We start from the raw sequence: 18,878 nt of genomic DNA, 5'->3' as shown, positions 1-18,878 counted from the left end.
ACAGTTGTTTTTCCTTTAGCCCTAAGCCAGATGGGTCCTCAGGCAAGACTATGAGTCCCCCATTATTCTAACTGGGGAAAATCCCCCTAATTTATGGTACTCGCTAAACTAAGATCACAGCCTCTCTGGGTGGGGCCTCAGGTGTCTGCCTGACTCCACTGGAGAAGAAGTATCGTTGAGATTCTCCTGGCATTTTGCACCTGCCTGAACTCCCAACAAGAGGTGAGTCTTCTAAGACCCTCCAATTTCCCCACCCCAGCCCTACCCTGTAATCCCCTGCTGGGAGCCAGTTGCTTTCACGTAAAGAAAACTTCTGTTCCATAGGCCCTCATATGACTCCTCTGAGACAAACTGTTCTGGAATACTTATGTCCAGTTTATGGGTGTGAAACTGAGGCCAAGAGAAACTAGGAGACTTGCCTGAAGTTCCACTTTCAGTATGAAACCAAGGGTATAACAAAAGCAGTGCCTGCTCCCCTGCCACAGCCTGCAGAGGATGAGGAAGATGGAGCTCAAAGCTTGAGAGGGATGGAGCCCTCTCTTCCCAAGTAGAACACGGAAGAAAGGGCATAGCTTTGGACACAGACGGGCCTGGGCTTGAAAGCCCTTACTAGAAGGATGTCCCTTGCCAAAGGCTTGGGTTCGGTGAGTCTCTATTTTCTTATCTCTAAAACTCCTATGGGGCTTGCAATGTGGGGATTATACGAAACAAGTGTAAGTGCTTGGCACATAGTAGTAGATTCATATATGGTACATGATGCTTAGGGAAAGGGATAGTACATAAAAAATGGTGAACTTCCCCAAAGTCAACTTAGAATAAGATACGGAAGCATTAAAATGGAGAATCAGCCCTTAGAAGAGGGGTGTCGGGTGTTAGAAAATGATTAAAGAAAACAATTTAGGTGATATGAACAAACTTTATTTAATACTTCATGAGGTGGACAGTCTCCATTCAGAGAACTGCAGAATAGGCCAGAGGCAGGAAGCTTTCATAGGATAAAGAATAAAGAGCAAGGAAGAGAAAAAGAGAAAAGATCTGATTGGCTGGGCCAGATAGTGAACCTTGTTTGAGGTGAGGAGGCCCAGAGTTGGCTTGGCATTTGGGGATTGACCGGTCAAGTGGAGCATTTATGGAGACACAAAAGTTATCTAAGTTTTGGTTTGCTAATGTGGCACCCCAGACACCTTGGACCTAGAAATTTATTTCAACACTGGCTTACAGCAAAGAGAAGCAGAGAAAGAGGGGGGAAATGGGAATTCACTTTCCCTCCAAATAATGAAAGAACTTCAACACATTGCTTCCCTGGGCAATAATGGGATTAAGAATCATCTTGCCTCAAAAAGGCACTGTGGGGGCCAGCCCAGGGGCCGAGTGGTTAGTTTGTGTGCTCCGTTTCAGTGGTCCAGGGTTTCACGCGTTTGGATCCTGGGTATGGACCTAGCACCTTTCATCAAGCCATGCTGAGGCAGCATCCCACATAGCAGAGCTAGAAGGACCCACAACTAGGATATACAACTATGTACTGGGGGGCTTCAGGGAGAAGGGGGAAAAAAAAGAGGAAGATTGGCAACAGATGTTAGCTCAGGGCCAATCTTCAAAAAAAAAAAAAAGGCACCGTGAAATTTTTATACAAAAACATACATTATTTTGCTATTTGTGATAATGAAATTCTGGAAACTACCAAAGAGTCTGGCCACAGGGAGAGGTTAAGGGAATGCAGACACTAGGAATTATGGATTATAAAACTAGAACATGTTATGATGTTGAAGTGTAGTTGAATGTGCCACCCCAAAATGTACCTCTTAGGCATAAGGACTTTTTTGAGCTGATTATTTTTAAGAAACAGCAGGCACTCTGAAAACTCAGCAAAAGTTACCCTTTAGTAAGGAATATTTATATTGATAATCTCCACTCGTAAGGGTGCCTCCCTCTTTGTACTAGGAAGAGAAGAATAACTCGAAGTCACAAGAAATTCTTAACAAAAGATAAACTGTTATCAAAGGCACTGACTTAAATCTATATAATAACCGTACCCTTTACTGTGCTTTTCCTGGTCTCCTTCCATAACTGGCTCCCCCAACCCACCACATCTTTCTTTTGTCTTTAGCTGAAGATAGTATTTAAGGTGGTGGCTTAGGCCATTTCAGGGAGTAACACAGTTTTCCTGGGTCTCTCCCATGTATACAGGAGGTATACATGTTATCAAACTTCTGTTTGTTTTTCTCTTGCTAATCTTTTATTACAGGGAGGTCTCAGCCACAGAACCTAGAAAAGTAGAAAAAAGATTATTTTTCCTCCTCTACACTATCACAAGTGAAAAAAGTAGAAGGCAAAGTTTAATGTGCTGTATGATTACGACTATGTTTTTAAAACACCCATGCGTGGAAAAATTTAGAAGAAAACACATCCAAATATTAACACTGGTTTTGGGGGGAGGATGAAATCTTAGGTGGCTCGGTTTCCTTCTACTTATCTTTATTTTCCAAATGTTCTTTGATGAGAAAACATGTATTACATAATTGAGTGGAAGAAGTGTTAAATAAAGCTTCACTGGAAGAAAAAGAGGCGTTGTGGTGTTGCCCACTATGAGGGGCTGAGGGGAAAGTCTGACACCCGAATGTTGGAGTGCAGTGGGGGAGGATAAGTAAGAACAGGGTGGGGAGGGACAGGAGCCCCTTAGTGTGATGCTCAGAGGAAAAGCTTACTTTCCCTCAGAGAGGGTGGCTTGAGGTTGGGGGAGCTTCAGAGTGGGTGAAGACTGGGAGGTGAGAGAGCAGCCACTGCCCAGCTTTGGAATGCGTTTGTTCCCTGCCTCTCTCCTCTGAGCCAGTTCAGATGGCAAAATAATTAGCATTAGTAACCCCCCCCTTTTTTTTTTACCAGCAACAAAATGGAACCCAGGGATACCAATAGATCTGAAGTCTAGACACCTAATAAGCTTTTTCTCAAAGGTAGATGCAAAAAGAGACTTCACCTCCTGAGCTCCATCAGCACATACAGGAAACCACCAGCTGGTTAAGGCGAGAAGTTACCTTTTTTTTTTTTTTTCTGAGGAAGATTCACCCTGAGCTAAAACCCGTTGCCAATCCTCCTCTTTTTTCCTTTTTTGCTTGAGGAAGATTAGCCCTGAGCTAATATCCATGCCAATCCTCCTCCACTTCCTATGTGGGAACCCACAGCATGGCCCATGAGGGGAGTAGGTCCACATCCAGGATCTGAATCTGCAAACCCAGGCTGCTGAAGTGGAGCCCGTAGAACTTTAACCACTCAACCATGCCGCTGGCCCAGAGAAGTCACTATTCTTGACAAGCCCCTCTACAGAGCCGTGTGGTTTGGCACGTGAGCTGTAAATACCAAGTTCTCAAATATGGTGTCAAGAGATTAGAAAGGTGAAGAAAAACAATGAATCACTGAAGTGATTAGCAAAAGTTTACTGTGCACGCACCAAAAAGTTTGCAAACCGGAGGCACTCAAACCAAAATGCAGAATGAGGCTCAGGGGTATGTTGTTATAAAGTAGCTTATATGACGAGAAAGGAGTGACTGTTTATTCTTCACAGCGGTTGCTTATAATAGTAGAATTTTTAGTAGTTACTTCATATCAACCTTGGGAAACAGTTCTAGTTTTATTTATCTTTTCCAGAGGCACAAGCAAGAAACGATCCAGGTCAAGTTACTTCTGCAAAATAAGCTAAATTAAGCTAGTTTGCATGACTAAACTGGTTCTGTCTGCTCAGGGGACTTTCAAGGGTGGTCTCCATTTGGTTTTGATTTTAACAATAAAAACCCTGGTGCGAGAGAAAAGAACATGTCTATACCATTTCAGGCATGTGTTCACTCACTCATGCATGCATTCATTATTTACTCACTCAGGAGCACCTAATGAGCACCACTAAGTGCCAGGTGCTGTGCTGAACACAGAGAATACAGCAATAAGCCAAAGCAGAAGTCTCTGCCCTCAGGATGCTTACATTCTGTGGACGCAAATAACCAATAACCACTCTATAGATAAGAGAGATGAGGTGAATTTTACTTGAGCCAGGCTGAGGGTTATAATCCGGGAAGGCAATCTTCACAAAGGAAGAAATGCTTCTGGAGAGGTTGTCAGTACAGTTTTATACCTTTTTAGAACAAAGACGGTACATCAAACACACGAGGATACTGGGTTGCCAGGGGGAACCAACCATGTGATTATAAGTTTGGAATTTCAGTCCCGTCTCCCCAGCTCCCTGTCCCCCACCCTCAACCTCCAGGGATGAGTGAAGGGTTGGAGGTGGAGGTGGAGTTCTGTCGCTGTCTGATGATTTAATCGGTTGTGTCCACACAAGGAAGCCTCCATGAAAAACCCCACTGAAGGGGTTCAGGGAGCTTCCAGATTGGTGAACAGATGGAGGATGATGTGCCTGGAAAGGATATGGAAGCTCCATATCCCTTCCTACATACTTCGCCCTATCCATCTCTTCTGTTTGTCTGTTTCTGAGATGTATCTTTTTATAAAAAACCATTAATCTAGTAAGTAAACTGTTTTCCTCAGTTCTGTGAGCCATTTTAGCAAACTACCGAACCCAAAGAGGGGATCGTGGGAACCCTCCGTTTCTGGTGGGTTGGTCAGAAGTACAGGAGGCCCAGACTTGCAATTGGCCTCTAAAGTGGGAACAGTCTCGTGGGACTGAGCACTTAACTTGTGGAATCTGGCATGAACTCTAGGTAAATAGCGTCAGAATTGAATTGAATTCAATTCTGAAAGACACCCAGCTGGTGTTGGAGAATTGGTTGGTATGGGAAAAAAACCCACTTATTTGGTGTCAGAATATTGGTTGTGAGTAGAAAGGAAACAGGAGTTTTCCTTTAGTTGATGTAATAGAGAAAAGAGAGTTTCCTTTTTAGAGGCCGACATCAAGTTATTCTTCAAATAACATCGCAGCAGTGATGACTACTCTGAAAAAATGACCGGTGCTATGATAACCTGTAATGGCGGGCTTTTGCTAGAATCAAAGAAGTCTTCTCCAAAGCAAGAAGACTGAGCTGAGATTTAAAGATGTGTAGGAGCTACTTACAAGAAGAGGGGAGGGTGAAAGCCCCCTGCTAATCAGAGGGCAGAGCCTGTGCAAACACCCCATACAAGGGGAGAGGAAAAGGAAGACACTCAGTGTGGTTGGGCCAGAAAGAGTTCTAAAATATCACTGGTTGCAGTAGGAGAAACCACTTGTGAGGGGTCAAGTCTGGATATAGACAAACTACTTAGAAGGCTATTCCAGTGGTCCAGGAGAGCGGTGATTGTAAGTTGGACTCTGGATGGTAAGATGAAGATGGTTTCAAGAGACATGTAAAAGATAAGAGGACTTCTGCTTCTAGTACTGTCTTGGGGGTGTCTGTTGATTTAAAGAGGAGACTGGAAAGCTGACCATTGCTTTGACAGCTTCTCGGGACTGGACGGACAAAACTTGGCATCCAAGGTCACCAAATTAGAGAATGTGTAAATCACTTGCCCCTTTGACCTGGGCCCCAAAGGCTCACCCTGGGAGAAAGGGCAAACAACAAGCACACTGGCCATCTCCAGCTTTGTGTCATTTTGTAGTCAAGAAAATCTCAAACCCTGAAACCGGATTAAGGTGCCGTGGGGGATCAGAATTTACCACACCAAAATGTGTCTTTGAGGCTTGATTATTTTTAAGAACAAAAGACTCTGAAAGAAACTTTGGCCTTCCCTCTGACTGCCTAAAAGAATTTAAGGTAGAAGGCCTATTTCAGAAGGAACTAATATGATAAATAACTATAGTATAATATGAACTAGGTGTGGCAGACGGGGGGAACCTAGTAAGGTCCATTTGATGGAAGTCTTGTCCCTGTCCCATGGTCTCTGCAAGGCATGGCAAACATTTTGTTTATCAAACATTTGCTTTTCCATCTCCATGTGAATTGCCCTCCTCCTCTTTGAAGTCCCAAACCACTACCCTCAACATCTTCTTTTTTCTTTAGTTTAAGATGATATAGAAGATGGTGGCTTTGGCCATTTTGGCGAGTTAGTCAGTTTTCCTGGGCTTTTCTCATGTATACAGGCTATTAAACTTTGTTTGATTTTCTCCTGTTATGTGTCTCCTGTCAAGTTAAATCTTAGACCAGCCAGAAGAAGCTAGAGGGTAGAGGAATATTCCTTCTCTCTCCCTTAAGATTGTTAGTGCCCACAAGTACCTAGTAGAAGAAAACGAAGATCATTTCTAGAAGAAAATAATATTTTTAGGCCTCAAATTTTTCCTAGAAATAATTTTTCATAAACAATGTTCATCACGCAATCAAAGATAACCAGGCATCTGAAGAGGCAAGATATGATGAGGGAGAGCCACCTGGTAGGGACAGCCTGTCACAGACTATAGGCCAGACTATGGCCTCTTTCCCTCTTATTTCACCCCTAGGAGAGGGAGAAAACAACTGCAAGCCATCTCCATTCATGTTTTTGTTGACAAATTTTAAAGATGCTTGGGTTCTATCTGGCTATAATCCTAAGCGTGCCCTTTATTGCAATCTGTCAAGAAGTTGGCCAGCAAGAGAGAAGAGTTCACCAACCATAAAATGATAGTCTATAATATTTGATATCGGGCCAGCCTGGTGGCACAGCAATTAAGTTCCCACGTTCTGCTTTGGAAAGGCCCAGGGTTTGCTGGTTCATATCTGGGTACCGACCTACGCACTACTTGTTAAGCCATGCTGTGGCAGGCGTCCTACATATAAAGCAGAGGAAGATGGGCATGGTTGTTAGCTCAGGGCCGGTCTTCTTCAGCAAAAAGAGGAGGATTGGCAGCAGATGTTAGCTCAGGGCTAATATTCTTAAAAAAAACCATATTGATATTTATTGAGTATTGACTATATGCCAAGAGTCTTTCCAAACACTTAAAGTATATGTATATACGTACATATACATACATGTACAGGTGCAAATATATATGCATATGTACATATATATAACTTTATTTAATTCTCGTAATAGATATAACCATTTTACAGGTGAAGTAATGAGAAAAGATTGTCTTTTTGTCTTATTAGTTTCATTTTGTTTTGTTTTGATTTTTGGCTCACAAATAATACTGTCTTTTTTTTTTTTTCCTACTTTTTCTCCCCCAATCCCCCCGGTACATAGTTGTGTATTTTAGTTGTGGGTCCTTCTAGTTGTGGCATGTGAGATGCCGTCTCAAATGGCCTGACAAGCGGTGCCACATCCGCGCCCAGGATCCAAAGCGGCAAAACCCTGGGCCGCTGAACAGGAGCGCGCGAACTTAACCACCTGGCTTGGGGCCGGCCCCATAATACTGTCTTCTTAAAAGATATTTCTTCTTTTAAAATAAATGCTGGTATCAGTTGTCTTTTCTAATTAGAAGAGTCATTTATTCTTTCAGCTAACGTCTATTAGACACCTACAATGCGCTCACCATACTTCGAATTATTAACAATCAAGTGGGAGACAGAGGTACAAACGGACACGAAGAGGTGAGATGGTAGGTAAGAAATGAAAGGTGAGTACAGGATGCACTGAGGGCCAAGGATTGTTTCCCCTTTGCCAGGATAGATTCTCCCTGTGAGCCTAGCGCAGCGCCACCGGAGTAGCTTCCAAAAGGAATGGTATGGAGCTGAGCCAGTCTGGGAAGAATTCAAACAACAAAAGGCCAGGAAGAGATGAAGGTGAGGTCAAGGTGCATGTTGGGGAGGTGGAGGGAGACCAGAGAGCAGGGAGCTGAGAGGACGCAGCGGTGGGGACCAGGGCTCCCAGGCTAGGGCCACCCACACTTGTTGCTCTTGCTCTCCCACGCCACCTCCATCCCAAATGAGGCAGAATGAAAGCCCAGGGTGAAAGGCTAAGAGTGCCAGGGAATAAAAATAGAAGGATTCTTAATGAAAAATGAGAAGGGGAAGGAAAAGTCCGTGCTCCCCAAAATGGTTTATCGCTAATCTACATTACTTTTGCCACCCTGAAAACTGGGATGAGAGAGAGAGAAAGAGAGACAGCTCTGGGCATCATATGTCTCCTCTTGATCCTATAACCATGAGCAAGGAGGCTAGCTTCCCTGAACCTCAGTTTCCTTATCTAGAAAGTGAAATAACAGTTTCTACCTCATAGGAGTATAGTGAAATGAAAGGTTAAAGATAATCATACATGTAAAGGGCTTAGCAGAACATTTATTACATAATAATCATTTAACAAAAGTTTCCTAGTATTAAGGAGGTCACTGCCCAATCACATACGTTCCATTCAGAACTGAGCCTCTAGACTTTTAAGTACAAAGAGCAGTTGAAGAGCTGGGAATAGCTGCTAATCAGATAATTAAAATACGGAGGCATGTGATAAGAGGGAGCTGACCAGTGCCACCCTGCTAAGGGATGTTAAAAAGGCTTTCTGCTTCTGGAGGTATTGTAGGCACAGATGCCCTGTGGGTACAACTCAGCTATGTCTCCTCCTGGTCAGTCAGGTGCCCACTGCCAATCTTTGATTCTCTGGCCCTGAAGCTAGCCAGTTCCCTGATCCCACCTCACTTGGCTCCAGCAAACTCTATCCAGTTTCCTGTGTCACCTGTTCCCCTGAACCTGCCTAGTGCCTACTGGTCCAGCCCTGGCCTGACATCCTACCGAGGCCCAACCCTCCATTCCCCAGTCTCCCCATCACTGTGGCAGCCATAGGGCTCTAGACCCCGCCCCCCCCCCCCCCCCCCCCCCCCAGGAATGTAAGCCTCATAGAAGTAGGAAATTCTTGTCTGTTTGGTTCATGACTCCATTCCCAGTGCCTGGATCAGCGCCAAACTTCTCCTATTCAAAACTTACACGCAGAATTTGGGAGGTGGAAGGGACCGTAAGGATCATCTAGTCCAACCTCATCATTTCACAATGAGAAACAGAAACAGAGAGAGAAAAAAATGATGAAAGCAAAATTAGAATCTACGCTAGTGGTACTGAGTGTCAGGATTTTCCAAGTCACACAGCAGGCCCTGGGTTAGCTCACTGCTTCCCCCACCTGGCTTGCCCCAAACCACATACAAGTTCAGCCTATTTACTCATTCAGTTGTGTTTTCGTTCTTGCTTTTCAATGAAATCTAAAACCTTATGGAAATATCTGCACATGAAGTTTCATGAACACTGGGCAAAACGCTCAGTATTTCCATGGAGCAAAAATGCCAAATTGTACCTACTTCTTAATGTCTTTTGAGGGAAGAATATTGAGGTAACATAATCTGGAAGGGAGTCCAAAAAGAACATAGGCAAAAGAAAGCAAAATATAATTGCTATAGGAGATCCATAAATAAGGGGAGAGAGGATATAGATCCTCCTGAATTTTATGTCTATTTCTGAATTTCCTTATTGCTTCAAAATTTAAAGTAAACGTCAGCAGAGGTGTGAATGCTCTCCGGCCAGACCCTACCCACTGTGGTGTAGGCAAACAGAAATGGATGGGTTCCTTCACTCGCAGAGATTTTAATTCACTCATTCATTCTCTTTTTCATTGATTCATTCACTCAACGAACATTTAGCCATCACCTATTATGCGCTATGGCCAAGAAGCAGAGATAAATAAGGTATGATTCCTAATTGCAGAGAGCTCTCATCTGATGGGAAAAAGAAACAGGTCAAGAAGCAGCTAGACACAGTTTGAGTTTGTATAAAGCAGTACGGGAACAGGGAGGAGGGAAGTCAGGCAGAAGAGAGAAGCACGGAGGCACGTATAGCAACCACAGGGCTTTACTGGCTAGACGTTGGGGTACAGAGAGGAAGGAGGGTGGAGAACACTGCGGAGAGCCAGATTGTGAAAATCTGTTTATTCTGCAACTAAGAAAAGCTAAGGGGGCTTTCCTAACAGTTTGTTTCGACATAGTCTGAACTGTCAACTTGCTCTTTCATAGGACTATCGTCAATTTACTTTTGAGGGTCAGTCATTCCCTCTTTCTCCTTATCCTCCCTTCTTCCTGCCACACAGACACTGCCTCCGTCTGCACCTAGGCAAGCAGATGGGAGGCACGCCAACACACACCATTCACACTCACACCCAAGACAACATCCAATAAACACTCACGGCCCTGGATTTTTTTGGGTAACGACCAAAGATTGAGCTTTTCTGCTCTGGGCATTTCAGGGCTTTCAATAAACCTCAGGACCTTTTCCAACAGGAATTAGCCTCCCATTTTGCTACCCAGCTAAGGTTGGGGGCTGGGTGATGACATATTTCACTCCCACGAAACACTGGTGACTTCTCCAAGATCTCTAAAACAGACACTAAATTAATTCTTCCTCCTCCTTCACATTCAGCCAGTGAATGAAGAAGTGCTGGTTCTCCTCAGATGCAAAGGGCGAACAGTGCTCTCTGGCGTAGGTTTGCATTTGCAGGAGCATGCCTTCAAGAGCGACATATTTCCTCTCAGGGATCACGCTATGTGGGGTGCTTGATTGACGGGTGTGTGGAACACTGGACAAAATCCCCAACAGCCCCAGAATGACTTCTCCAGATAGTACATTTTATTATCCTTTGGTCTGTTTCTTGTGATATTTCCTTGATAGTCAGGAATAATATATTTGTTTTGCTTTTTCTTAATTTTACTCATTATTTATTGACTTCTGCTATGGAGATGGATATTTGGCTCTCTTATACCTGGTCTCCCACCTTGCCCACCCCACTCCATGTTCCCTCTGTAATCACTCAACAACACATAGGCCTTTCCACCAACCCTACCAGCATAGTTATGATATAGCTTTTTCTTAAATTAATATTCAATATTTATGATAATATGTATTTACATTTGAGCCACGAAGAGTATGATGATTCCATTTTCTTTCTAACAACTCTTTGTTTTTCCTGTACTTGATAACGTCTTTTTTTTTCACTGTAAAACTTATCTCAATATGGTCAGATACTTCAGGTAATCAAGCAATCTGGCAATTCCACTTTTCCTGTGCCTCCAGAACTCTGAATTCTCCCCTGTTTTAACCAGATGATCTCTGGTCCTGCCACACAGCGATCACTCTATTTCTCCAATACACCCATCTGAGAAGTCCCTTCCTCTTTACCTTGTTTCCTGGATCCCCTTTCTTTTCTTTTTTTCCCCTGATTTTTTCTCCCCAAATCCCCCCAGTACATAGTTGTATCTTTTAGTTGTGGGTCCTTCTAATTGTGGCATGTCTCTTTTCTTTCCTTTTTTTAAATTTTAAAAAAAATTTTAAAATGTTTTTTGAGGAAGATTAGCCCTGAGCTAACATCTGCTGCCAATCCTCCTCTTTTTGCTGAGGAAGACTGTCCCTGAGCTAACATCTATGCCCATCTTCCTCTACTTTATATGTGCGACACCTGCCACAGCATGGCTCGCCAAGCAGTGCCATGTCCTCACCCGGGATCCGCAAGGGCAAACCCCAGGTTGCCGAAGTAGAATGTGTGAACTTTACTGCTACACCACCAGCCGGCCCCAAGAATTTTTGTAGTTTAACCTGCAACCCCTCTACACACACCCTTACCCTCCCCAGAGTACAGTGAGTGTGGCTGAAAGTTCCAACTCTCAAATCACTTGGTCTCTCTGGCGACTAGCCCCATCCTGAGGCTATCCTGAGGCCCCACCCTAAGTGACTTCATTAGCATAAACTCCAGGGCACTCAAAAGGGGCTTTTTATGAGTGACAAAGGACACTCCTAACACTCAGGCAATTTCATATGTTGTAGGAGGTTTGTGACAGAAACCAAGGACAAAGACTTACTATCTATCATACCACAGTGACCTATTTTTCCCTCTCTAAAAGTTTTGAGAAATTTTATTCTATTCCTGGTCTTTTTCTTTTTGTTCTTGTTATATATACATATATATATTTTTCTTTTTCCCCCAAAGCCCCAGTACATAGTTGTATATCCTAGTTGTAGGTCATTCTAGTTCTTCTATGTGGGACACCACCACAGCATGGCTTGATGAGTGGTGCATTGGTCAGCATCCAAGGTCTGAACTGGGGAACCCCAAGCCACTGAAGCGGAGCTTGTGAACTTAACCACCTGGCAATGGAGCTGGCCCCTCCTGGTCTTTTTCTATTCATGGTCTTTTGACTAGGTATGAGTAGTTTTTCATTTGTCATTCTGGGAATCAGGTGGACCCTTTCAATTTAGAAACATGTTCTGCAGCTCTTTTCCCTTTTTCATTTTTTTGACAAAGAGTAGCCCTGAGCTAACATCCATGCCCATCTTTCTCTACTTTAAATGTGGGATGCCTGCCACAGCATGGCTTCATAAGTGGTGTGTAAGTCCACTCCCGGGATCGGAACTAGTGAACCCCAGGCCACTGAAGCAGAGTGCACGAACTTAACCACTACACCACCAGGCCAGCCCTGTTATGTGGTTCTAAGAAAAAAAAATTGTTATTATTTCTCTCTTAAATTTTTCCCCTGTGTATTCTCTATTCTCTCTTTCTGGAACTTATATTATTCAGCTATTGGCATTCCTAGACTCATTCTTTTCTTTTATTAAAATTTTTTTTATTGAGATATAACTGACATATAACATTATATTAATTTCAGGTGTGCAACATAGTGATTTGATATTTGTGTATGTTGTGAAATGATCACCACAGTAAGTCTTATTAACATCCATCACCATACATAGTTATAATTTTTTTCTTGTGATGAGAACTTTCAAGATCTACTCTCTTAGCAACTTTCACATATACAATACAGTATTATCAACTATAGTTACCATGCTGTGCAGTACCTCCCCAGGACTTATCTGTTTTATAACTGGAAGTTCATACTTTTTGACCCCTTTACTCATTTCACTCACTCCCCAACCTTTGGCAATCACCAATCAGTTCTCTGATTCTATGAACTTGTTTTTGGTTTTTGATTTTTAAGATCCCACATGAAAGTGTGTGGGGAGTAAAAATGATTTTCCCTTTACCCTTCCATGTTCTTGGCTGAGACCCCACCCTCTAATAAAAGACAGATTAACAGGAGAAAAACAAACAGAAGTTTAATATCATGTATACCTTCTGTATATATGGGAGAGACGCAGGAAAACTGAGTGACTCCCCGAAATCGCCCAAGCCATCACCTTATATACCATCTCCAGCCAAAGATAAAAGACGATGTTGGGGGTATCGGGAGCCAGCTATGGGAGGTCATCAGGCAAAGCACAGTAACTGAGGGTATGGCTGTTATGCAGATTTAAGTCCATGCCTTCTCCATTGATAAGAATTCTAGATATTTAGTCATTCTCCTCTTCCTACCAGAGAGGGTGACACCTTTACAAATGGAAATTTCCCTTATAAATGTAAATGTCTCTTACAAAAAGGTAACCTTTTACGGGGTTTCAGAGTTTTTCCTGTGTCAGCAGTTTTTTAAAATAACTAGCTCAAGATAATCCTTATACCAAAGAGGGATATTCTGGAATGGCAAATACTGCTCCCCTTCAAATGGTATCATACACTATCCGTCTTTCTCTGTCTGACTTATTTCGCTTAGTGTAATGTCTTCAAGGTCCGTCCCTGATGTTGCAAATGGCAAGATTTCTTTCATTTTTCCGAGTGAATAATATTCCATTGTATATATGTATACCACGTTTTTTTAATCCTTCATCCATCTATGGACATTTAGGTTGTTTCCATGTCTTGTTTATTGTAAATAATGCTACAATGAACATGGGGGTACATGTATCTTTTTGAGTCAGTGTTTTCATTTCCTTCAGGTAAATACCCAGAAGTGGAATTGCTGGAATTCTATTTTTGACATTTTGAGCAACCTCCATACTGTTTGCACTAATTTATATCCCCACCAACAGTGCACAAGGGTTCCCTTTTCTCCACATCCTTGCCGACACTCATTATTTCTTGTCTTTTCGATGATAGCCATTCTAACAGGTGTGAGGTGATAGCTCATTGTAGTTTTTTTTTAAAGATTGGCACCTGAGCTAACAACTGTTGCCAATCTTTTTTATTTTTCTGCTTTATCTCCCCAAATCCCCCCAGTACATAGTGGTATATCTTAGTTGCAGGTCCTTCTAGTTGTGGCATATGGGACGCTGCCTCGATGTGGCCTGATGAGCGGCGCTGTGTCTGCACCCTGGATCCGAACTGGCAAAACCCTGGGCCGCCACAGCAGAGCTCTCGAACTTAACCACTCGGCCACAGGGCCAGCACCCTTATTGGAGCTTTGATTTGTATTTCCCTGATTATTAGTGATGTTGAGCACCTTTGCATGTACCTATTGGTTATCTGTGTGTCTTCTTTGGAAAAACGTCTGTTCAGATCCTCTGCCTATTTTGTAATTGGATTGCTGGGCTGATTGTTTAACTGTCTTATCTTTTCTCTTTTATTTTCATCTCTTTGCCTTTTGCTCTGCTGTCTGAGTTCCTCAACTTAATCTTCCAAAACTTCCATTGATTACTTTTTTTAAAATTTCTGTTATCATATTTTTTATTTTCTCAGGCTCTTTTTTATTCCCTGATTTTTCAGTTTTTCTTATTCCTGTTGTTAAATGCAATATGTTCTCATATGTCTCTAAGAATATTAAGTATAAATTTTGAGGATTTTATTTAATTTTCTCTTGTTGCCCGGATTATCTTTCTTCCTCCAAGTTTCCTTTTTTTTTTGAATGATTCTGTTTGTTTGGAGACTATCTTTCATGTTAGAGGCTTTCCTCAAATACTTCATGATCCTAGCTGTCCGTTTATAATTCAGAATAAATCGCTAACTAGTTGACTGGAAGCTTTGTGACTAACAGGTGGAGTGTGTCAATCCTCCCGTTATAAGTGAAATAGGAAACAAGGTAATGATCTAAGAGTGAAGAGAGAGGAGGAAAGTTTCAAAGTTCCCCTCTCTCCTAAATTTTGCTTTTGGTACAGATGTTTGCCTATGGTTCAAACTTTACATCAACCTATTCAGAACTTCAGAGCAGCTTACTGTCAAAACTTCTTATAAAAGACTTTCTTCTTCTTTTTTTTTTAAAGATTGGCACCTGGGCTAACAACTGTTGCCAATCTTCCTTTTTTTTTTAAGGATTGGCACCTGGGCTAACAACTCTTGCCAATCTTTTTTTTTTTTTTCTGCTTTATTCCCTGCCCCCTGGCCCCGTACATAGTTGTATATCTTAGTTGCAGGTCATTCTAGTTGTGGGATGTGGGACGCTGCCTCAACGTGGCCTGACGAGCGGTGCCATGTCCCCACCCAGGATCTGAACCCTGGGCCGCCGCAGCGGAGCGCGCAAACTTACCCACTCGGCCACGGAGCCAGCCACTTTCTTCTTATTTTAAGCTCTTTCTGTTGCTAACTGTTGACCAATCAAGGAAATTCGGGGATAAAGATTTCATTGCCTTCTTCCTCTAACAAAGCAAGAAAAGAAAAAACACCCACACAATGATATAGGTCCCAGCTTTTTATGAAACCTCCTGATAGCCTTTACTTCTTAAGAAAAAATGTTCTCAACGCTCATCTATCTAGTTATTCATTCATAAAAAAATATCGAAATATCTACCATAAGCCAAGTACCATATTACCCTCTGGGTTTACAGTTGTGAGCGAAAGAGAAATAGTTCTTGGCCTCATGGAGCTGAATGTCTTGTGGGGGAGACAAACAATAAACAAGTAAACCAACAAATAAATATATATTTACAAACTGTGATAATTTGACAAAAATGAACTGGGTATCAGGATTATGAGTAAGAGGGACGATCTGCTTAAACATCTTGTCAAAAGACTGCCAAGGAGATGAAATTTAAGTTGAATCTGGTCCCTGTGAACCCATTTACTTAAATGTTAACAAAAAATTGTTAAGTACACACACAACACAACAATTTTATTAACCATCATATATCTCCAATTCAATTTTTCTTAAGTGAATAAGCCCTTTCTTCTTTCTGAACACATATTTAAACATAGCATTAATTAAACAAAATTAAACATTCTGAAAACATAATTAAACAAAACATAAACACATTGTTTTAAATAGAAGATACGCAGAAGTTTCTTGGTCATCCTGAACTCAGTTTGCAAATGAGATAGTTTTATGCCTTAATCATTATCAGTGTCCCTCTCTCACTCACACCAGGAGAAGCTGGCATCGGGTCGTGCTCCGTGTACAGACTTCTCCATGTCTGTGTCTCATAGGGTGACCCCTTCTCACATTCCTCCTCTTGGCTTGTCCATGTGTCAAGGGCAAATCTACTCAATCCCCAAAGCTCCCAGGATCAAAAAGAGAAGAAATTCTTTCCTCAGGGAGCAGGATAGGAAGAAGGCTGAATGACCACAGGTTAGGAATTGGGGTAAAAGGAAGAGAAGAGAAGAAACGGCAAGACAGGATAACAGGGGAAAGGGTTTTCAAGGAAGAAAAGTCAGCAGTGTGGTTGGGCTGGAGGCCCCTTGGGAAGCAGAAGCTGGGGATGGAGATGAAATGTGCTCCAGGTCACACAGAGAGGGAAGGGGAAGGGCAATGTTTCCTTGTGTCCCATTACACCCAGCTCAGGATGCTCCTTAAATACTTGTCAAGTCTACATTTTAAACACCTGTTACATGCTGTGTATTGGAGATGCAGACAAAGTTGAGAACGGGCTCTGCTCATGTTCAATAGAAAAAGACAGACACAGAAACAAAAGCCGCAATACAACGTGCTCAGCACTCTCCTAAAGTCATTCACTTTGGTTAACTGGAAGACAAAACGGTGGAAAAGCCGGTGAGGTGCAGATTGTGACAACTGTAACTGTGAGTTCCCTGGACGGTGGGGATTTATCCAGACCTCTTCTTCACTGTATCTTCAATGACTGGAACACAGGGTACACTAAAAATGCTCTGTAGACACATGTTGCTTAAATGAATGAATTGTGCTGAAATATTTATACCTTAGAGAGTTGGCAGACATCACAGGGTTTTGATCAGAAAAGTAACACAAGCATTTCTTCCATTTAGAATGAACCCCCTGGCTATGCAATCAGGAGGATGATTAGGAGGAGAGTTAGGAGACCATGGCGGGGGTCCAGGCAGGAGTAAAGGGAAGGTGTGGGTGCTGGCAGGCAGTGGTGGAAGGAGGAGGGCTTTAAATGACATCCAGCTTTCTTTCTTGCCAATCACCATCTGCCCCATTGTGTCCCCTCCCAGGGAGCAATTTCATCACCCCCGCTAAAAAAATGCCTTCATCTAATAGGAATATTTCCTATCACACAACCTAAGGAAAATGTCTGAGAAGGTTCTCTGCCTTCCCTCCACCTTTAGCTCCCCCATGTTGATCCTCATTTGTACCTTTTTTGCTTCCCACTATAGGAGAATGGCTCTGCTGTGGCACCCTGGTGACCTTGCCCGTGTCCCTCAGGCAAAGGCTGGAACCATGGCTAACCTGAGCCTTGGCAAAATGCCCTGTGATCCTCCCAGAACACAAGAGGATGGCCTGTGAGGCACTACCTCGAAGTCGTCTCCCACTCGCCTCCCTGTCTCCCTTGGGAGGCTGTCACGAGACAGTTTCTCATGAGGATAGGGCTTCCTTCACCATCCCCCCCAGCACAGAGCTACAGACGATAAAGGCCCTTCACTGCAGCCTGCAATTGGCTCCTCAGCAATGGGGCTTTCCACAACTCGAGTTGTGGTCATCCAGCCCCTTTTGTTTCAGCGTCATCCTTTCTGGTGTGTGGGACAGTGACCCAGGGACCTGGGGCCTTTGGCCCTCTTCCTTTCACTATCTTTATAAGAAATAAGATGTCTGAGTCTAACAGTGCCTCACTGGATCTTCACTGGCTGAATCACTCAGCCGTTGGCCTTTCTTGCCCATGTGAGCCCCTGACGCCCACCCCTCTTGTCTCCTTTGTCGTTCCCCCTGCTAAAACAATTTTAAAAATTTCTTTAAGGAATATGTGAATAGCATTCCTGTACGTCTGTGTAGAGTGTTACAAAGCTCTTTCATATGAATTTTATTCTTACCAGAAGGCAGGGTTCCTATTTTGGCAAGGAGGAAGGTCGAGGCCACATGAGTGAGCTGTGGCCAAACACTTCTCAGGCCCGAAATCCCATTCTCCGCCTGCCACAGACCCAGGGGTTCTGCCACGACTGGACCGGGCTGGGTCCTGGGCCTCGACACTTTTCAGGAGATTCTCTCAGGCAGCTCTACTTCGTAGGTGTTTACAGGAGGCACATGTTAGTTTTTGCGTGTGTGTCTGAGGAAGATTTGCCCTAAGCTAACATCTGTTGCCAATCTTCTTCCATTTTTTTTTCTTTTTACTTGAGGAAGATTAGCCCTGAGCTAACATCTATGCTAATCTTCCTCTGCTTTGTATGTGGGATGCCTCCACAGCATGGCTGATGAGTGGAGTAGGTCTGCATCTGGGATCTGAACCCACAAACTCAGGCTGCAGAAGCTGAGTGGCGGAACCTTAACCACTCGGCCACGGGGCTGGCCCACATGTTAGTTTTGTAATTAGAAAGAAAATTGTACATGTTGCTAAGAGGGGAATGAGAAAGGCCACCAAAATGACTGAAAGTGGGCACCACCCACACCCACCTGTCACCGTTCCCAGGACACTCACCTTTGACTTGCAGACTGTACTCCCAGGTGTGGGTGATGCGGGAACTCCTCATGTCAAGGTGGGGTCAGTGTGGCCCTGTGTCCTCCCAGCTCAGGTTGCTGATCTGCAGGGAGCAGCCTGGGCCCACCACACTGAGGCAGTCCTGGTACCGGCTTTCTGCCTGGTAAAAGATATCTGGTCCTCCAGCTTCTACCAAAGTTACCATGGCTATTGCCATAGGGACCAAATGGGGCAGCCAGGAGATGCTCTCCATCTGCTGCCCATCCTGTAGTTGCAGGGGCAAAGCGACAGACCCCCTAGGGTCCCAGTTACCATCATGGGGGCTGGGTTCTCTCTGGAAGCCCTTGGCCCTCAGACAAGAACAGAAGCTTCAGGGGCAGC

The 18,878-nt window shown here is 43.4% G+C and overlaps 1 long non-coding RNA gene across 1 annotated transcript; it reads left to right on the top strand.

The window, feature by feature from the left end:
• Positions 1-486: 486 nt before the first annotated feature.
• LOC138924267 (uncharacterized) lies at positions 487-17,692 on the top strand. The gene is made up of 3 exons (XR_011439102.1): positions 487-644; positions 7,391-7,673; positions 17,245-17,692. It is a non-coding gene; the product is annotated as an uncharacterized lncRNA (long non-coding RNA).
• Positions 17,693-18,878: the final 1,186 nt, after the last annotated feature.

The sequence above is a fragment of the Equus caballus genome, chromosome 5 (genome assembly GCF_041296265.1).
Source record: "Equus caballus isolate H_3958 breed thoroughbred chromosome 5, TB-T2T, whole genome shotgun sequence".
NCBI classification, from domain to species: Eukaryota; Metazoa; Chordata; class Mammalia; order Perissodactyla; family Equidae; genus Equus; species Equus caballus.
The sequence above is the reverse complement of the archived record's forward strand: the minus strand, read 5'-3'. Positions and strand labels throughout refer to the sequence as shown.